The sequence below is a fragment of the Rattus norvegicus genome, chromosome 10 (assembly GCF_021556685.1).
Source record: "Rattus norvegicus strain SHRSP/BbbUtx chromosome 10, alternate assembly SHRSP_T2T, whole genome shotgun sequence".
NCBI classification, from domain to species: domain Eukaryota; kingdom Metazoa; phylum Chordata; class Mammalia; order Rodentia; family Muridae; genus Rattus; species Rattus norvegicus.
Genome location: NC_141543.1, coordinates 81,577,341 through 81,599,875, shown reverse-complemented (window position 1 = coordinate 81,599,875; position 22,535 = coordinate 81,577,341). Strand labels below are relative to the sequence as shown.

Sequence of the window (22,535 nt, the reverse complement as noted above, 5' to 3'; positions counted from 1 at the left end):
TTTGAATTTCCACTTTTCTCACTGTGTCTTCTGTCTGAAGTTTGTGGTTGTTGGGCTATCAGTGATCTGCCTGTCATATGCTTAATCTAACTGAGTCCTTGCTGCTGTCTGTGTATAATGCCTTCATGATGTCTGACTATCCCTAACAAAGGACCTTGCTCTGTATTTATTGAACAGCACAGAAAATGTTCTTTACAAAGATCTCGAGCAAAGTTTTACAGGATTTAGTTACTTTACTGACCCCAAGTGACTCAGAATAGTAAGTAAATAGTACTGCAAACATGCCACCAAATTCTATCTGTATATTGTTTCCCACATTCATGGTAGATATTTAATCATATAATGCTGCTTTCAACCTGTTGGCTGCTTTCATCAAATGGTCACCAAGGCAGGAATACGCACATGCATTACCCTGAGTCAGGGTATGTGAAGAGTAGATCATTTAAGATTAAAGCTATACACTTAAGGCAAGTAAAATTGGGTTTTAAGAGCAGAGTAAATAAGCAGGCTGAATACACACTAGGGTGTTGGTCTAAGTCTTAAGTAATCTCAGCGTGCACTATTAATTTGGCTGTGTGGGCTAGCAAAATCTCTCATCTCTTTGCATGTAGGCGTGATTTTTATAAACTTGTACCAGGACAATCAACAGTCTTATTCATCTGTTAACCCTAAGATAACTACCAACCTGGCAATATAGGCTCACTAGGACAGCTGTAGCACAAATGTTATATGAATAAACAACCATATTCTGATTGGACTTAAGACCATTCCAGGAGATGAAATCCACAGCCGGCATCATTTAGGGGCTAAGAACCTGTCTTCACACAAGTCATAGGCTCTAAAGGAGAACCTACTACTCTTGTATTTCTAAAATGGACTTAGCACCAAATTGTTCTCTAAATATGTATCTTCACACCCACAGATGAGACCCATGTTAAACGTTCAAAAGTTCATTCTAGACAACAAAGTCTCAGAGAAACTTCTTTTTGCAGTAAATGGCTTTTGATACTGATCCAATAAGTGGTCAAAACTTGTGCTGGCTTGTTTTTACGTTAGCTTTACACAGGCTAGGATCATCTGGGATAAGGAATCTTAATTGAGAAAATAATCCCATAAGGTTGTCCTTTGGACAAGTGTTTGATGCGTTCTCCTGACTGAAAAATGATGTGTGAGGACCCTGTTTGTTATGGTTTCCAACACCCAAATGCCTGTGGTCCTAGGAGCTGTTACAAGACAGACTGAGAAATCCATGAGGAGCAAGCCAGGAAGAAGCACTACTTCGTGGCTTCTGCGTCAGCTTCTGGATCTAGGTTCCTGCCTTGAATTCCTGTCTTGACTTCCCTTGATAACGGACTTATAAGCTGCTAGGTGAAGTAAGTTCTTTCCTCGCAAATTGCTTGAGTTGTGGAGTTCTATCATAACAATAAAATCCTAAGACAAAACTATGAAGAATAAGAGGCTCTAAGATGTTCAGCCTTAAATGGAACATCTATAGCCCCCAAACGAAAGCTCAGGGATCATCTCCAAAAAGGGATGCAAAGATTTGAAGAGCCAGGGATTATAGAAGATTACTGTAAATTGCTTTTCGATGCATGACAAGCGTGTACACAGGAAATCACAGGGACTGTAAGTGCGTACATAAAAATCAAGCCAGTCATAATCCAACATAGATGGGAGAGTGGCTCATGAAACTCCCTTCTCTGTTCTAGGGGCTACTGGCATCTGATGGCTGCCTGGGGAGGAAGCATAGTTTTTCTTCAGGGATGCTGCCAGTGCGTTATGGGGGCTCTTACACCTATGTACATACCACTATACTGAGTAGACTTTGTGGTATAAAACAAGAAAGAAATCATAGGAAGATGGGAAGGAGGTGGTAATATGATGACAGAGATCTGGGAGAAGCTAGAGAGGAGGGACAGGAGGGTAGATTTGACCAAAATGCATCATATACAACATAGAAGAAATTCTGAAAGAATAAATTAAAAAATACATTTAAAAGTGTAGGCCCTTCAAGATGTGTTCTGGTATATGCTGTATATCTGCTTCTTCTGGGTCAGACAGTGCTGTTGCCATCTTGAGTCAAGAGATTCTCCTGTGATTTCATCTATTATCCCCTCCTGGAGGGGCTTTGGGACTCACAGAACTCAATTACCTTTGGGAGGTCTTCATCAGAGCCCTTCCTAGAAGAGATACGAGGTAAACATAGACTACTTTGGAATCTTTGATACTGCAGCAGTCTGTAAGTTTATTCTGTGACTCTTCGGGAGTGCCCAAGGAAATTCCTGGGAGTGTAGGTGCCTTTCAGTAACGCATGCTCCATAAACTCTTTTTTCCCCCAGTCATTCTTGCATTTTATTGTTGTCCTCTCAGACCTTGACTGCGTACTTGCGCAGTGGGTACAGCCACTCCTTCCATTGCTGCTTCTTGGTCTCCAGCTTCTCTTCAGGTTTGGTGAGGTGGCGGCGCATGGCTCTAATCTTACTGGGTCGCAGGTCCAGGGGTTTGTACTTCTTTCCCTTGTAGAATTTCCTAAGGTTTTCCTTTTGAGTCTGATTAATGATAGTGAGAACCCAGACAATGAATTTGCATACAACTCGTATCTTGGAGAGCCTGGACAAGGCTCTGCCCGTCACTTTGGAGACGCGAAGCTGGGACAGTTCAACCTTCAGATCGCCCAGTTGTTTCAGCAGCTCCTCCTCCTCCTTGCTGCGCAGGTCCTGAGCCTTAATCTTGGCCATCGCTGTGTTGCTCATGGCTGAGGCTGCCTGGTTCAAGAGAAAGAGCTCCGATAAACTCTTGCATCACCAAAATAGACTTAAATGGATTCCTTTGTTTAATCTGTCCGTGCTCTCTTCAACGGAAGGGAACAAATGCTTCTTTACTTCTTCCCAGGAAACGTGCCCTGGCAGCGCTAAAGCTCCTCTCTCATGAGTGAGGACTAAGGCCCCAGTAAAGGAGACTTCAAGCTGTGTTAGTCACATAATCTTCTGCCTTCAGCCTTGTGCGGAGCCCACATCAGACAACTAAGCACATTGGCACCTTGATCTTTTACATATTTGTTTCCAAAAATGTAATAAATAAATAAATAAATAAATAAATAAATAAATAGGGTCTTTTTCCTACTATAAATGACCCACTATCAGCTATTTTTCTTATAGCATTGACAGACACAATAATGAGTAGGCAAACAAAAATTCTCAAGCTTACAAAAATCAGTGGAAATACCTTGTAGTGGTTTGGTGGTTTGAATAGGAATACTCCCCCTGGCCCTACATAGGTGTATATATCTGACTGCTTGGCCATCAGGGAGTGTCACTATTTGAGAAGGATTCATAAGTGTGGCCTTACTGGAGTAGGTGTGGCCTTGTTGGAGTAGATATAACCTTGTTAGAGGAAAGATGTCAATGAACAAACACAGCCTTGGGGTTTCAAAAGCTCAATGCAGGCCCAGCGTCTGTCTCTTCCTGCTGCCTGTGCATCCAATTGTAAAACTGTCAGCTATTTATCCTCCACTGTTTCTGCCTGCATGTCATCATCCAATAAGAACAGGCTAAACCTCTGAAACTGTAACCAAGCGCCAATTAAATGCTTTCCTTTATAAGAGCTGCCCTGGTCATAGTCTCTCTCCACAGCACTAGAACACTGGCTAAGATACATCTAGATCCAAGAATGGAGTCAGAGACCTTATCCTAACATCATCTGCGCATTCAGCAAAGATCGGGAGTAAACAATAGAAGTTCTCTCTCCTTAATACAAAAATTCTAGAAATAAAGTCCATGGCGCAGAGAGGAAAAAATGTTGAAGGACGGTAGATAGAGAAAGGCATTTATAAAGATGTGCAAACAGAACCAAGAGAGAGACACCACCCATTCCCACACTGTATCCTTACTGTTTCACCAACTCTCGGGTAAGAACTGAATGACTCACCCCGGAACACATCTTTGTCTTATTTTACGTTGTTCTCTAGATTTCTGTGCATAAAATAAAGCTCTCATAACCTGCTCGTGTATTTTAATCTACTCGATGTTTCTCAGGTAAAATCTTGTTTCAATTTAAAACACCAAGAGCACTTTTTTAAAATTGGAATTGTCTTTCCAAAATAAACAGAAACAATGAGTGTCAGTTAGACTTTACTGGGAAAGATTTCTCCTGATAGAACTGAGCAAACCAAAGAGCAGACTTTGCAGATGGCCATGGTTATTCTTTTCTGTGTAACAAAGGGAGTTATGCAAAATTAAAGGAGTAGTTCACCAGGAAAGTCTGCCCTGATCAAAACAAAAGATCAAATCAGAGTCCGACCATCTGTGACCCTTGTATTACAGAACTCGTGGACTTTAAAGTTTTACTGTGGAAAATACGAACTGAGATTCAGTGGCTCATTCCAAAGACGTTGTGGATGGCTAATTGCACACCAAGCTCCCAATTCCTAAGATTTTCGTCTCCAACATCCCCTAGGACTACGAGATCTTCAGCCAACCAAACAGTCAAAACTGAAAACAGTCTCACTTTGAAAAACACTCCTCTGACTTTATCAGACTCAGAGAAACAATTCAGAAGTAGAAGGGCGCCCCCAGATTCCCCGATGCACGCATCGGCAGATATGACAGCTTAGCAAATGTACGGAGTATGAAGAACGTGTCTTCACTCTTCCACGAGGGCTCAATTTTAATTTGTAAAACGTCCTAAGATGGAGAGAAGGAAATATAAGACACGAGTGGAAAATAAAAAGATGTCACAACATATACAAATAAACAAAAGGAGTTACGTCAGAGCAGTCCCAATGTCGCAGATCGATGCCTGGTACAGCCAAGTCCCACACCCCTTCTGTGAGCGCTCCGTTTCAATCTTCAGTGCAAGCAAGCACAGCCTGCCCGGAACTCAAAGTGAGAACGGGTGTACAACCCAGAGTGAGGCCATTCCTAGTGAGTCCCTTTATTATAGCAATAAAGTAAGAACAGGCTCAGCTCTAATAAATAAGAGAAAGACTTCATCACCGGAAATGGAGTTTGAATAGGAAAAAGAGATGTTCGATGAAGCCCCACACTCTTATTGAGAGCACAATTTGGTGAAATGAAACAAAAACGTTGAAGCAGTTTTATAAGAAATATTATATGTTTCATGAATATTTTAGACCCAAAGAAGACTGCTGAAGATTTACTATTATAAGAATATGCACAGTTTCAAGCATTACCGATATCTAGATCATTACACAGGGTTAAGATGATTCATATATTTGAGCCTGCAGCTCAGTCGTGATTACTGAGGCCCTATAACTAAAGACAGTCGTATTCTCAAATCTCTTGGGTTTATGAGCATAATTGCCCCTTCTTGTTTACATATACTCTCTCATATCTGTTGTTTACCTTGAAATATTTTCAAATTTCTGTTATACATAATCCTATTTTAGCCTGCGACTCATGTCTTAAATTGACACCACAGAGTTATTATCTCTGTCCTTCATATTCTCAAAAGAAAAATACCAGTCCCTGTTAAGTTTTTGTGAAAAAAAAGTCTACACTAGTTTGGTGAGTTACTGGTAAGAGTTGAATGACTATGGCAGAACTACCCAACCCTCCAGTAACAAGACAAGGTAATTATGCCACATGTGTGATGCTTCGGTTCTCTAGTGCACTTCCTCTAAAAGTAAAACTCTTCCTGCAATGTCAATATTCTTAAAGAGTTGGACATCAGCCTGATTCCAGAGTGTCAAGGGCAGTAATTTCTCTTTGTCTCTCTTAAGCCACTTATTCTACTTAGCTGTCCAAGCTAGGTCACTAAATAAGCTAATAATATTTGTGGTAAGTTAATAGTATTTCATATATAAAATCCAATATCACACTAAGACATAGGGATGTGGAGGGCAGAAATATGAAACATGTCTTATACACAAGAAGCAAATAATTCAAATTTTATTTTAATAAGAAAAATCCAGGGTTTTTGTTTTTTTTTAATCACGGGTAGCCCAATAGTAGAATAAGTGAATAAAGGAAATAACTTTCACATATAATTTAGAGTATGTTGTTTAGGTAAAAATCAAAAGATATGATGGTAGATAATTTACTTATGATAACAAATAAATGTATTAAGGTCATATATTAAAAGAACAGTGTTTTATGGTCACAAAATCCAACCTTTTCATTAAACTTCCATTGACTCTGTGAGCGAATGCAAAGATGGCTGGTTCTTCCCATTGGGGGACATCATCAACCCAAATAGTATATCAAGCAAAGGAAAAAAAAACAAACAGAAAATCTGGTTTCCATTATCAGTGTCAGACCAAATAGAATTAGACAGTGATAAACAACATAGAAGGATAAGGTGATGTGCCTACTGTGGGATAATAGAACACGAAAATAAATGAAGCAAAACTTCAGAACAGAAGGCAAGCAAGAGCGAAGAACCGCTCACCTTATTGGATTCCACCAAGACCATGCATGTGCATGCAGCATGCCACCATTAATGGTTCATCATGATTGGCTGTCTTCTACTTACAGGTGCAAAGGGAAATACAGATGGACAGAATCACAGCACCGCTGGGACAGATTCAAAGATGATGGTTAGAGAGAAACAGAATGTGACTTGATAAAATCAGGATTAAAGAAGAAACACGCCATAATTTCCAGAAAGAAAGAGGATTCCAGTAGGAAAACCTGAACAGGTGCATGCTGATGTATTAGATGACTGGTTGAAGGGATGAATTTCCAGAAAACTCCCTTAAGAAGTGAAACAGGAAATCTGAGTACAAGGGATAACAGAAATTGAATCAGTATCTTTAAAATTCCTATAAGAAATTATTCGTCAAAAAATTAATAAGTGGTCTTAACCCAAACATTGTGAAGAATTTAACAATAGTAAACAATCCAATTTTTAAAATGCCCAAAAACTAGCTACTTCACCAGAGAGGATATACAGGAGGAAAATAAATATATATATTCAATTTTGTTCACATCAAAGATATACACACTGAAACAACACGTGATACTACCACACACCTATTAGACTAGCTGGCCCTAAATGCTGCCTTGAACTACAAGAGAGGAAGTAGAGTGGCTGCTGGGAAATCTGTTGGTGCAAACCCTTTGGAAGAATTAGCCAGGTCCTTACCAAACAAAAAAACACCATGACCAAGGCAGCTCTTCTAAGGACAACATTTAATTGGGACTGGCTTACAGGTTCAGAGGTTCAGTCCATTATCCTCAAGGCAGGACCATGACAGCATTCAGACAGGCATGGTGCAGGAAGAGCTGAGAGTTCTACCTCTGAAGGCTGCTAGAAGACTGGCTTCCTTGGGCAGCTAGGAAGAAGCTCTCAAAACTCCTCCCCACAGTGACACACTTCCTCCAACAGGGCCACATCTGCTCCAACACGGCCACACCTCCAAAAAGTGCCACTTCCTGGGCCAAGCATATTCAAAATACATGTGTGTGGTATTATGTATTATAATACTTGTTATATTTATATTAACAAACAGAAAAACTCACCAGTCTGTGCTCCAAATCAGAAAAGCAAAGATACAGGTTTTGCCGAGAGAGAGAGAGAGAGTGTGTGTGTGTGTGTTGTGTTTTTGTGTGTGCGCGCTCACCCGCGTGTGTGCATGCACATGTGTGCACATGTATGCATATGCTATTACTGTCAATCATTTCATTTAAAAGGAGTTATAGTCACAAAGCATCCTAGGCAACCCTCTCTTCTGTTGTTGAACAAGTTTGGCGCCTGACTGAATGATACTTGAGCTGCTGGGACTAGCTGACGTAATGGATATGATCCCAGCAAAGCCCCTGGAAACTGACACATCCTCTACCACTTAGCATCCTGTTAGGAGAGGGAAGATTTTTAAAACTCGTGTCCGTCTTGATGATCTGCATCTATACACCTGCCTCCTCCTCCACAATCCCCCTGAACGACACATGTCCTGAGACACAGCTACAGTTGGTTTAATAGTTTGATACAGATTTTGTTTCTTCTAATAAGAATTTTGACCTACAGTCTGAGTAAATTGCTCTAAATTCTACAAGGAGGTGAATGCAGAAATGAAATCTAAATAGCTCAGGATCTGTCACCACCCCCTCTCCTCATGTGGGAAAAGGAGGTGTGGCATGTTCTTGATGTTTTCTCACTAATAATAGTTGTATAGACATGCCACAAGGCTTTTACTGTGCTGTCTTTCCTTTTTAAGTCACTTTACATAAAATATTAGTAGGCGATGAACTCAGTGTTGAGGACTATTTGCTTTTGAGGCCATGATTTTGCTTCCAAGGGCTGCCAATATGAAGCAACCCGGAAATAGAATACAGTGTAAGTAATGTATACATTACGGACTGTTAGACCCTCTTTTAGCTTTCAAAGAAGACATTACTAATTCCAGGCACCCCTGTCTAATATTTCATTGGAGTCCTACAATTAGCCTACATTATAAAGTGGATTGTGATTTCCGTGTTTTTATAATTATGTTTGTACTTATACTTAATATTTTATGTTCAGAGACCACATTAATTAGACAATGTGGCAAGATTGCCAATACAGATAAGGTAGGAAAAATTGAAATACTAAAACAGGGGGGAAAAAATCTACATACAACTAGTGATCTCACTCTCTCAAGTGCTCTCTTTTCCCCTCATCTTCTCTCTCACTCTCTCTTCTCTCTGTATGTACAAATGCACGGACATACATAAATTTGCATGTACACAAAATAATAACCCATTTTTCTGTTATTAAAGACAAAGGCACAAGCTAGAACAGACGGATCTGTTGCTGTGGCAACCGCAATCCCACATGCTTTGTTAGAACTCAACAAACAATAGAAAGATCCTTGAAATTTCTTCCTCATCTTCTTCATTGAAATCATTTCCTGAGTTATGATGAATCATAAAATGAACCATTTGGTTCCTATCTGATGATAGAGTATGGAGAATGCTATTTGGTTTTATCTTGTCCTTCAAAGAGATGATTTAAGTAGAAACCAGAAGAGGGAGAATAATGAGCTGATGCATAAAATGAAGAGTGGGTTTTTAAAAAGGGAGAAACAAACAACAGCGCATGGTTTAAGACATAGATATCAATGATAGGTTTAGAAAGATCCATACATAGTCACACAAATGCAACTATGAAAGAAGATAGATATTCTTCAGTTGATTTATCAAAATAGTATTTGAAGATGAATTATGAAAAGCTTACCTAGTATGTGACTTTCATACCTAGCATTTAAAAGTAGTATTTAGATGAGCTCTCTTTATATTCCTTCAAATAAAAACATATAAACAGGCCATATAGGTCTATAATCCAGAATTTTAGAGCTGAAAGAGCTGAGCCTCAACATATTCTGGTCTGGTTTTTTTTTTCAAAGCTTGTTGTATGCAGTCTTATAGAACAGGGTGTTAATTCATATATAAACACATTTCAATAAATAAATGTTTGTTCTGGTCAATATAATCCACTTACTGGAAATTTGCATCATTAAAGCTTACATCTGTGCTTTTACTGATTTTTTAAATTAATTTTAAGTTACCATACAAAGCATTCAATTCCTTCATGACATTTCTACCCATGCTATCATACTTAGTTATTAAGCTTACTTTTTACATCTGGGTTTTTAAAAATTGACTCAGTCTATATTATTCGTTCACTTTTTATATTACTTCCACGCAAAAAGTCAAGACTACCAATTAAAATGGTTCGGTTGAAAATACTAGCTATGTAAAAGTATGACTGATGCACATCTAGAGTGAGCCCAAGCCAAAATATATGAACACAAGTTAGGAGATGCTGATCTCGTCCAAAGCAGTCTGCAGATACATGGATCATGGTTAGGAGACTCACATGGTTCTAGAGACTGGTGCAACCTCAGACCCCTTGGCTTTGTGATGGAACTGTTCCGACCCTTCATATTTTCTTCTTTTGTCCCCCTAACCCAGCACCTGTGACGTCAATCCCAAAGGGTCACCCCGTATTTGGGTATCAGTGAGGGTCAAGTCTGAAGAATGAAGCCATAAGTCATTTGAAGAAGGAAATATTATTATGAAAACTGAAATGCAGTCACTTCCTGAAAGGAGTGAGGACTCTAGCTAGTCTGAGTGAAAAATAGTTCAGCAGATGCAGAAAGCGGTTGATACCTCTAGGGCTGAGGATGAGTAGTGACTCAGAAGAGGCTTTGCACAGGCTGAGATTAAGATCTCAAAGGAAAAAAAAATGTGTCTGGCACAGAAGGCAGAGTCCACCTTTCTGGAGAACGTCCACAGTTCGCCATTACTGCAGCAGCCTTCTCCACAGTCAAAGGAAAGCTCACTGGAGGGAGGAACCTACAGTTGAGCCATGTGGACTCAGAGGTCCACTTTTCAATAACACACACGTATATGCATACACATACAGATGCACTCATGACCGTATATCACTATGCTGGCTCCAAGACAGACTGGATATAGCAAGAAGTTTCATTCGCTCTGAAGAATTATTCAAGATCATTGGAAAATTATTACTCCAAGACCTTGTATTGTCAAAGACTATTATTCTGACCTCTGTGAGAATTGTCTATATACTATTCCACTACCTTAAGCCCAATTAAATAACCTCAAAGTAAAAAGCAATAAATTAGTAACAGTTATAGACAATTTTATTAGGACACAGACCTAGAAAACAAATAAAAATGATGTTAGTTCTACAAGAAAAGGATTCCTGGAAAATAAACATGTAATTTAGGATTTTTGAGAGTGAATAGGGAAAAAGATTCTTCAAAATGAGGGAAAAATTAGAAATATATGTATCCTTATTAAATATGTTAAATGCAAAATTAAATATGATGTATTGATAACAATGTATTATATTATCTTAGTAACATGTTATTAATATAAGTATAATAAAATACTAATATATGTTATATATTATATATTAACAAATATTATTTATTAAATAAATTAAATATATGTGTTCTTTTATTTGAAATCTGTATTTCTTGTAAAATATTTAAGGAAAGCAGGAGGTTCAGAAGGTATTCTTAATTATTTAAATCATTAAAAAAACAAATAATCACTTTTTGATTGAACAAAAACCCACTCTTATAGCCAAAGCATAAAGTTGGAAAGATGCAGCCTATTTGAAAGCTGTATGAATGACAAAGATTGCTACCTTGTGTTTGTGTGATGGTTTGAATAGGTATAATCCCCACAGACTCGTGTGTTTGTGTGCTTGACTATAGAGAGTAGCCCTATTAGGAGGCTTGGCCTTGATGGAGTAGACATGGCTTTGTTGGAAAATGTGTGTCACAGTGGAGGTGGGACTATGAGGTAATATATGCTCAAACTCTGCCCAGTGAGACACACAGGCTCCTCCTTGCTGCCTGTGGAAGAAGGTGTAGAAATCTTTGCTCACCTAGTACCATGTTTGCCTTCATGAAGCCATGCTTCCCACCTTGACGATAATGGACTGAACCTCTGAAACTGTAACCCCGCCCCAGTTAAACGTTTTTCTTTATAAGAGTTGCCTTGGTCATGGTGTCTCTTCACATTAATGAAACCTTAAGTAAGATGATTTGCAACAACAAAATGAAAAAAATATTTTTCAGAGAAATTAAAGAGAACAAAGTGCAAAAAGCAAGTGATTGTAGAGAAAGCCATTTAAAAAAGTGAAGTACCTAAGAACCCATGGGGGTTGAAGACACCAAGGAAGCAAGGCCTTGTGGACACAACAGGCTGACGCACATGAACTCACAGAGACTGTGACAGCATGCACAGGCCCTATCAGATCCCAGCCAAACAGAATCCCAGTGTTGGGAGGGAAAGGAGATTGAACCCCTTTCTCTAACACAGAACCAATCTTTAATTAACAAACACAGGCAGGAAAACCTGGTTTTCTCCAATGGAGTCTTCCTGAATATACAAACCACATCTAAGGGTAGGCTTCATGTCCTGTGACAAATGACCATCACAAAAAGGGCTCAATGATATTTTTGGATGTTGTTTTGTTTTGTTTGTTTATTTACTGTTTTTGTTTGTTTCTTCTCATAATACTATGTCTGGATATTTTTTTTTAACCTCACGGGGTTTTTGCTTACATGTCCTGGTACCTGATTGTATGTTTTGATGACATTTCTATGGGTGCGAGTGTGTGTGTGTGTGTCTGTCTCTGTCTGTAGGTTTCGTTTCCTTTTTCTTTTATTCTTTTTTTCTTTCTTTTTGTTTGTTTGTCCTAATTATTGTTTATTTGTTTGTTTGATTTTAGTTGCCTATTTTTTTATTAATGAGGGAGGGAAAGGGTACAGAGTTGGATGGGGAGAGAGGTCTGAAGAATCTAGGAAGAGTTGGAAGAGGGAAACTGACCAGAATACATTGTATGAAAAAAATCTATTTTTCATAAAAATATAAACTACAAAAGGCCAATAGTCATATAAAATATTTAGGATAGTTGGTAACATAAATATAAAAATTTAAGTTATGAGTCTTTGTTCTGACTGCAAAATTAGAGAATCCTATGAGCATAAGGAAGTAGGAAAATAGAGAACAGCATTTTTCAACAGTTTTCAAATAGGTTCCACTATCAATCATAATTTTTAATGCAAATACTTTAGCCTAGTCCCAGTCTTGCCTCTGAGAAGTTAGAAATTGTAATATAAAAATACATGTGTATTTATATGTTAACATCTCTGTATGCTCTGTGTTAAATGCATATCAATGATTATGAAAGTAATATTTTATTAGCAGAAACTTAGAGTAATGAACATTATGAGAGGTCATTATGAGAATGACTGGGCAAATTTGGATATTCCTAATAGGGAATATGATGTAGTCATGTTTTCAAATAAGCCATGTTTTTATTTTTAAAGTCCTTAATGAAGATCAGAGGACGATTTCTGCAATGTGACTTTTGAGGGACAAACTCAGGTCATCAGGCTTTGAAGCAAGTGCCTTTGCTCTCTGAACCATCTCACCAGCCCATAAGTGAGCTATATTTTAAAATGTTACTTTGAAAGTATATTCACAAAATAAGCTAAAGTGAATATGTTTTAGAATAACAAACTTGTATTATGTTTTTGTAACACAATTACATATTTCTGGGATTGGTATAGACTTGCATACATACATTAAAATGAAAAGAACTTTAAATGCCATTTTTTGGTATTGTTTGGTTCAGTTGGTTGGTTGGTTGAATGGTTGGTTGGTTGGTTGTTTTTTGAGACAGGGTTTCTCTGTATACGGATGGCTGTTCTGGAACTTGTTCTGTAGACCAAGCTGTTCTCCAAACACAGAAATTTGCCTGTCTCTACCTCCCACTGTCTGGATAAAGTATAACATTTTTAACTGAAAAGGGAGAAACTGGAGCTTGGGTGAGAACACAGTTGACTTTTATTTAAACATTTCTGGAATGTTTAAATCATTATAGCAAGCATCCATTACTCTTACCACTTAAACAATTCATATTTAATAAATATGCTTCAATTAGCACTGACTGGTGAATCTTTTTTTTTCTTTTTTGCTAATGGCTAAGAAAAAAGAGAGCCAATTAATTTTGTAAGATAACTTCTGCATTAGGCTTGGTGGTGAGGAAAGTCCCTTCTTTTCAGTATTACATAAAGTCTGTGGGAGGTGTAGTACCGCAGCACAGCAGGGAGCGTGGCTGCCTTGGGAAGAGAAGTGGGCAGTGTAAAGGCTTGAGGGAGGGATACAGCTAAACAAAGTTGAAGGACAGGTTTCGAAGCATAAGTGAAGTAGGCAGTGAGTTCTATTTTAATGCTTCATTCACAAGAAATAGTATCATCAAGATTGAAAAAAGAAAAACTGCAAAAAAAAAAAAAACCTTCACCCTTCATAATATAGCTGAAGAATCAGAAGAGAGCTTTTGCCTCATGTACTGTCACAGGAAATTAATCTCCTAAGGCATTAGCAAGTTCAGATATCTATATCAAACTCTTCAAGAAATAACTGGTCAAAGGGACTCTACATGGTATAAGATAAACCTCAATTAAGCTATGGACAACAACAGTAGAGTCATCCTGAAGACTGTGTGTGTTTCTGGATGTCCCACAGGCAATCAAAATGGCGGGCAACTAACAGCAGTGTCTAAGGAGTAGCCTTCCTTTGGCAGTAGCAAGATAGAGAGAAGAGTGTGTCCAGAGATAGGCTTAGCCATGATTCAAGATCTCAGAGTACCAAGTATCCAACAATGTCAAATAGTTATTGGACAACTCTGACATTAGTTATTATTGTATTTTCCTTCAATAAAAAAGCTTAGACAATAAATTGCCCATGCATTTTGCAATAGACTAGTGTAAATTCAAACAAATTCTTCTAGAGCTTAAACTCGTTGCATAGGGCATATTTAGATAGGTGATGATAATGTCAAAAGCTTTTCCACTTAAATGCCCACTTTAGCTAGCTGTTCAACTTGAAAGAAAGAACGTTGCCATTGGATGCTGCTATTTGAATGTAAAACATCCCCACAGGTCCATGTATTTGAACATTTGGTTCCCAGCTGGAGATGTAAAGTTCAAACACTGTAGAACCTTTAGGATGTGTGATTTAGCTAGCAGAAATGGACCACTGGGAATGGATGTTGAAAGTTACTATCTACTGGTTCAAGATCAAGCTCTTTTCTATGTATGTAGGTGCATGTGAAGGAGTGGGAGGCAGAGACAGAGAAAGAGAGACAGAGAGACAGAGAGAAAAATTGAGAAAGAGGAGTGTGTTTGTGTCTCTGGGTGTCTCTATGTGTATGCAGTTGCATGTGTATGTAGAGGCCAGAGACCAATAACTCGCGTCTTCACTTACTCTTCCTCTTATTTTTCAGGAAGACCCTTCTTGCATTTTGAACTCATCGATTAAGCTGATCTGGCAGTCAAGAAACTCTAGGACTATTCCTTTCTGCATCTCTCCATTGCTAGGTTTATAGATGTGCATCGTGGAGACTATGTGGGTGCTGGGAATCCAAACTCAGGTTCTCATTTCACCCCACTGAGCCACATCTCCCACCTCATCTGCTTCTTGGTTTGTTAAGACATTAGAAGGTTGGGGTTGGGGATTTAGCTCAGTGGTAGAGCGCTTGCCTAGCAAGCTCAAGGCCCTGGGTTTGGTCCTCAGCTCCGGAAAAAAAAAAAAAAGATATTAGAAGGTTCTCTCATAGGTTCCTGCTGCCAGGAGCTCAGCCACACCTTCTCTGGCCATGATGAGCAGAAACAATGGATCAAAATAAGTATTTCTTCCTGTAAGTTGCTTCTTTGAGTATTTTTCATAGCAACATAAAATGTAACCAATTACACTCTATCATCTCAACCTTAAATCTATGTTATCACATGTGAAGGCATGTTGTAATTATCTATTCAAATTCATAGGAAGCAGTAATCATCTCCCTTTGCAAATCGGCATAATGCAATCTCCTTGTTGCTCTTTTGGTAGTCCATCAAATACAACTTACCTTTATCTTAGGAGGAAAACGGTATGGTCTAGTGAGGTGCTGTAGTCTATATAGGCACTTTCCCTGAAAGTCTGGTCACCTGAGGTCAACCATGTCAACAGCAGAACCCAGGAAAAAGTAGGAGAGAACTAACTCCATAAATGTCCTCTGACCTCCACACACATGGCATGGCATGCAAACCCCACAATAAACACGCAATTCATTCACACACATGTGTACACATGCATGAGCATACACACAGTGCTAATAAAAGATGGACATTATGTATTTGTACCAGACCACCATGAGTATCTCAGAACATGTTTACATCACATGTAATCTTCCTGAGCAATATTTTTAGCATTACCTTTATTTTTCTAAGATCTGAATATCCATGTGTTTATGCGAGACTCCCGGTTAAAATAAACTTTTATCTATTAAGACAATGTGAGACCAATTAAATCACATATATGGTCCATGCTCTATTTTCTATGGATTGCTGGAGAAAGAAAGAACAGGTTTTAAGGTGAAAGATGTGATTGAGAACTTAGTCACTGTGGAGATCTTGAACAAGTAGCTCGGTTATTAAAATCATGTTTCCTGCAATGGCCATGGGCCGATGAATGAAGCTGTGTGGGTTGCTGAGATATGTTTTAGAGATATGATTGGTTCAGCACAATGTCTACAAGATCTATGTCAACTCAAAACCACTGTGCCCCACTTGTAAATATACTTCCTAAGTATTGGATACGTTTTTGAAGAAGAAAGAAGAAATCCATGAGCGAACAGCAAAGACCAGAGCCCTAACCTTCTCAAGCAGTATTGAGACTAAATCATAGGATGAGTGTGGCCGTGCGTGCTTTTCATCCCAGTATTCAGGAATTGGAAGCTGGCGAATCTCTGTGAGTTCAACATCAGCCTGGTCTACATATCAAGTTGCAAGCCTTTGACATCTTGAGGTCTAAAATGTTTTTATTAAATGTTTAAGACTTGAGTGGTGTCCAGACACATCAGTCGACACTGTCTGAAGAGAACAGAAAACACTATATTCAAGCTTTCACTGTTCACAATGACTGGGATGTTGAAGCGATGCATATTTTCAAAGGATTGTCAACACATCTAAGCATACTTAGCCACTATATAACACACCTCTGTATCTTCTAACACATGGTTTATCATCTTGCACACAAAGAAATACATCAACAAGATGAACAGAGAATCTAGCCTAGAAGGAATACTTTATCTCAGATAATTCACAGACACTATTACTTATCCTTGAACCCCAAAGAGCATCGTGTCAGATGGTGTGCATCTCCTAGTTCCACAGTGACTTGAGGAACGGAACGTATATCTCAAACCACTGTCAAGGAGATGGAGAAGAGTAGCAAGGGACAGAAAAAAACAGAATGAGGAGGGAATTTGAAGGGAGAGAATCTGCCTTGTTAAATGAAGGCCAGAGAGTGCTTGCAAACAGACAAGAGTGTAGGGAAAATGGAGGCACATGAGGTGACTGCTCTTTAGGCTCCTCCTTCTACAGGGTGACCTACTCCTTATCTGATTATGAACTTGGCACATGTTAGTATTAATTTCCCATGAACATGAACAATGTGTACCCAACTACACAGCATTCCATAACTTAATTTCCTTAAAACAGCATTCTGAAAATGAGACAGGTGCCAGAAGATTGATTCTAATAATCAGGAGACACTGAGGCAGCCCTAGTTTCTATACTTAATGGCACCTGGAGGGTTTCTTTAGTTGAAAACTGTATGGAGATGACAAATTGAATTTATTAAAAATGATCGAACTAGCAAACTACGATGTGAGGGAATGTTATAAATATAACTGGGAAGTACCAGCTAGACTAGAGCACTGATAATATTTAATCAGCCAGTGTCTAATTGACTAGCTCTGGTCAAATTGCCCTTGGTCCTCGGGACTCTCTTAAGGGCTGTGTGGTGCCTTCAATCATTCTGTTTGTTCCTCTTGTTTGAGAGATTTTCTTAACGCTCAGTTTGTAGGTTTCATCAGAGGACAGTCCTTAAGGACTGACTGCAAAAGACTGAAGACTTGCATAATCTCCAAGGGTAATTTCTTTTCTTCCAATATGTTGTGAAAAAAAACCCTTCTGGCCAGGGCTCTCCAATATTGCTGATACATTTCTACAGCTTAAGTACTGAGATGGGACAGTTTTCTAGGAGCATTTCCTTCTACAGAATTAAGAATTCCTCTACATTCATACCATAATGCTAGGAAATGGAAAGAAAATCAGTTGTTTTTTATTTTCATTTAATTTTCATCAATCTGTTTGTTTTTCTGATTGATTGATTTTTTTTTGAGACAACTTGCAAGAATAGTCCCTATCTATCAAGAAACAAAACTGAACCTGAACTCCCTATTGTATTGTGCACTGAGACTGCCTGTGTAGCTTTTTAAAACTTTGCCTGTGCTACACTCTAAGAGACTGAGAAATTGTTTTCTATTCGGCATTACATGGAATAGACATATTCTTCTACTAGATGCTGAGGTTAACACAGAAATGCAAATTAGATGACCCAATGGTTAAACACTTGCTGTGCAAGCATAAAACCCAAGTTCAGATCACCAGAAACCTACAGCCTTCCTGTAATTCTAGTTTCAGAATGAAGAGGCAGGAAATCCCCAGAGCAAGCAAGCTAGCCATGACAGCCACATCCTGAGTTCTGGATTTAACTGGGAGACCGTGCAACAATGAATGAAGCACAAGGTTATATGATACGGCCTCGAGAAATTAAATCAGCCCAGGGTAGGGGGTTCACAGGACAACTGAGGCAATGTCAACTTCATTGAGAGCAAGTAGACTTTTTATACCTTTATTTAAAAAAAAAGACTATGGTGGCCATACAGTTGTAGTTACGAGATACAATGACATTTGCGAGTTATACAGGGTACACAAGGTTAGTATCTAAGACCAATCGTCCTGTCAAGCTTCTATGTTTCCTAGGCTTCCAAGGGAATAAACAGAGAAGCCCAAAGAGGACTGAACATTTCACTACCTGAGAGATTGCATTGATCTCACACGAACTAGAAGGCATGTGGATTTGAATCTCTAAAACCTCTAACACATGCCGTTCAGGGTGGTAGGGCCAAGTCAACTCCATGATTCCGTGCCCCTGACACTTGGATTTTGCTACTCAAGTAAGATGAGGCAAAACAACAAACAGAACTACTTCACATCGGTGCCTGATATTCTGCCTCCTTTGCCCCTCTTAGACTTTTCTCTTACAGATACTGTTCTTGCCTTCTTTATAGGAACTGACAACATCCTGGAGTCAGAAGGCACAATAAAGCATTACAGTAGCCCAGGGATGCCGGCATGATTTTTAGGTGAAACAGATGGGCAATCAAGGGATTTGCGAGTTCTCTTTTTCTCTCCTTGTTTTCTGAAGGGTTTCTCCAAGTGCAATAAGCAAACTCAACCTTGAAGAATTGGTTTGATGCAGGGCAACAAAGCTCTGCCCTCAACCAGCTTTTCCTGCCCATCCATCCTCAGCAGACCTCAAAGGTGCTGACCCAACAGAAAATCCTCAGCAACTTCAAACAGCAGAAGGGTCCTTTGAAAGCTGCTGAAGGACGCAGCTAGGAAAGGCAAACACGTTATACTTCACTTACCTTATGATGCCCGGTCCTAGGACACGACCTATGAATTTTTTTATACTAAAATCAAGATATTCTACATGAAAAAAATGTTTTTCCATGCATGTCACTAAACAAAACTTATTGAATTAGATATTTTTCAATAGTTTTTAAAATAATAAAATAAACATACTAGGTAAACTCACAGCACCATCACAAAGTCAGATTTGCACGCTTAGGGAATACCATTGACCAATAATTAACTCATTTGCTTCTGAGATTATTGAAATTATTAGTGACACCATTTAGCCACAGAACAGAAAATTTAAGTTTCCCTTAAAATAACTATATTCTCTTATCCTAAAGCAGTGAGTTTCAAAAATCCCTTCTGTCAAGACTGGGGAGAAAGTTCAATCAGTAAAATGCTTGCAGTGCAAAACATGAGAAACTGAATTCAAACTCAAGAACCTACATAAAATGCCAAGCATGGTGATACTCCCAGTGCTTGTGTGTGTACACAGGCAAATCACTGGAGGTAGGGGCTACCAGCCTACCAGGATCAGTGAACCCTAAGTTCAGTGAGACCATCTGTCTCAAACTAAAAATAGATAGATAAATAGATAGATAGATGATAGATAGATAGATAGATAGATAGAGATAGATGATAGATAGATTGATTAATTGATTGATTGATAATACATAGATATACACATAGATAAGGTAGAACATGGCTGAAGTGATCCAATATAGACCCCTGGCCCTCAAACACAGCCATGTACTATTGCTTGAAGACATGAACATACAAGTGCACATATACATTCAAAAAAATAGTCTGATAGACTTTGGTGTAGAACTTTTTAGAAGCCTTTTCTAATCATACTGATGGAAGAAGTACACACCAGACAGGGTGAGTACACACTGATGTAAGAGAATAAGTTACAGCACCAAAGCTCCCTGAGGTGATTTGGGTTGTTGATACTTAAAAATGTAGCTAAGCCGTTGTCTTAGCTAGGTTTTCCTTTTGCTGTGAAGAGATACCATGACCAAGGCAACACTTAAAAAGATAAGCATTTCATCGGGACTAGTGTACAGGTTTAGTGGTTCAGGCCATTATCATCATGGTAGGAAGCAGGGCTGCACGCAGGCATATGTTAAAGGAGACAAGAGTTCTACATCTTGATCTACAGGCAGCAAGGAAGGGCTCTGTTCTGCACTGGGTGTAATGAGCACTAGGCGATCTCAAAGCCCACTCCCATACTGATGCACTTCCTCTAACAAGGCCATACCTACTCCAACCAGGCCATACTTTCTAACAATGCTACTCCCAATAGGCCAAGCATATTCAAACCACCACAGCCATATATTATTAAAAAACATTTCTCATCTGTTCAGGCTTCAATTGCTCTTTACATCTATACATATTCACACACACACACACACACACACACACACACACACACACACGCACGCACACACACACATACACATTATATATATATATATATATATATATATATATATATATATATATACACACACACACATATATATGCTTTTCTTGGGCCCCATTAGAGAAATAAGAAAATTATAAATATACTCAAATTTTCTTCTTTTGATAGAAAATGGGTGGTTTTCTTCAAATTCTAGCAAATAAATAGTTATTCGTGAAACTATAAGCATCAAAATAGAAACATAAGGCTTATGGTCTCCTCATACTTTGAATCACCAAATGAGACAGTTGGGACAAAGATAGAAAATACTCCAGCCTACCCCTGTTTAGACACCTGCTCCAAAAAGAATGACCGCCCCACTCCTAGTCAGATAATTAGGATTTACAGAATATGTCTTCAAATAGCCAGAGACTCTGGCAGATTGGAGAATGGATGAGAACACAAATTAGTGGTGGATAGGCAACAGCCTTCCAGGTGACACCACATTTCCACAGGAAAAACATCAAAGGCAGAGAACGATGCTGAAATTCACATTGCAAACTGAGAAGTGTGTATAAAGCAATCTTGGCGGCTTTTCTTTGGATTTATTGTTATTGCTGATATAGTTTTTATGTTCACCATTAGTTTAGAGTATCATGAGCAGACCCTGAGGAGGGAGATAGGGTGCCAGCCCAGTTTAGTCAAACTAAACCAGATAAATTGCTGATAGAAGCTGGAAACAGGGCTGGAGACGGAGTACATGAAAGTGTTCTTGAGCAATAAATCTAAGAGGGGAATTCAATCTCTATTCAAAGGAGCAGTGAACACCAAGAGAAAACCCACGTGCTCAGTAGTAGAGTATTGGGACAAGTCTCCCATTCAGGGATGAATGCTTTGAACCTTAGGGCTCTTGTGAGATATTGTTATAAAGTGCCCCAGAAGCCCAATAATGAAGAGGCCTGACTGGAAGGTCAAACATTTGCAGCATTCATACCCCGCAGTGCCTACTGGCTCACTCATGAACAGACCTCAGCTAGCTTACTTTGTAAAACCCAAATGTGTTTCTCTCCTAAAATTATCTAGGCCGTAGAAAGCCACTTGTCTGTCTGATGCGCCTTCTCAACCGCTTTATATTAAGCTAAGGAAAAATTTCTGCACATATGCTACCTCAAATATGTCTCGCCACGGCACATATCAATTTCTAATTTTACTCAGCCTTAGTTTTTTTTTAAAGATGGAACCATGATATAAACATGTTTAAAATATATGTTCATTCTTCAATCTCTATAGATAATTTCTTAAAAGTCAATTCTAGGACTTTAGAGACTGAATAGACAAGGCTTTTTCTTGCTTCGACACTACCTTATTCAGTACCTTTCCTCTGAACCCCTTGCATCTATGAAGATGATCACCATGGTAGTTGTAAGATGTAAAATAATCACGTGGTGTATCGAAACTCTGTCTCCGTGGCTCATACTGTCCCCCTTACTACAACTTTCCTCTCCTTCAGGCTCCATCATCTCATGCCCCTGTTCTGCCTCCCTCATGCCGGCCTACAAACTTTTGCTACCCACCCCTCTCCCGCTAGCCAACTCACAAACTTTCATCCACAAGCTCTGGCATACTATATCTAATTTTGAGCAATATTCCCTATCATACCAGAATTAGAACCTAAGTGATTTTTCCCTCCCAAGTTTCTTCTCTATGATGGTACTTTTTCTGCCAATCATTTTTTTAAAAAAAAAAAAAAAACTTCCCTCCCATGATGCATTATGAGTCCACAGTAGTGCCAAAGCTCACCCAGAACCCTGTCCAAGAGCCATAGTTCCCCACACTCATCACTGCCACCAACCCACACAAGTAACCTGGACAACAGCCATTCTTTTTCAGTTGTCCCCACAAAGGACTGTGGAAGGACCTTCCAATCCCCTTCTCTAATCGGGAGTTCGTATCCAATACAGCCTTTTCAGTTTCTATCTCAGAGTGAGACATTTTTTGTTCCATGTTATCCAACTTGGGTGCCAAATTCCGTACACTGTGCCAAATCTCACTGTGACTGGTCGGCATGTTCCTCTGTCTCTGGTCTGTGTTTCTTAACTCCTCTTGCCTTCCAGG

General features: G+C 39.0%; 1 pseudogene; it reads right to left on the bottom strand.

The window, feature by feature from the left end:
- Positions 1-2,343: 2,343 nt before the first annotated feature.
- Positions 2,344-2,738, bottom strand: LOC134478854 (large ribosomal subunit protein uL29-like; annotated as a pseudogene).
- Between the last annotated feature and the right edge of the window lie 19,797 nt (positions 2,739-22,535).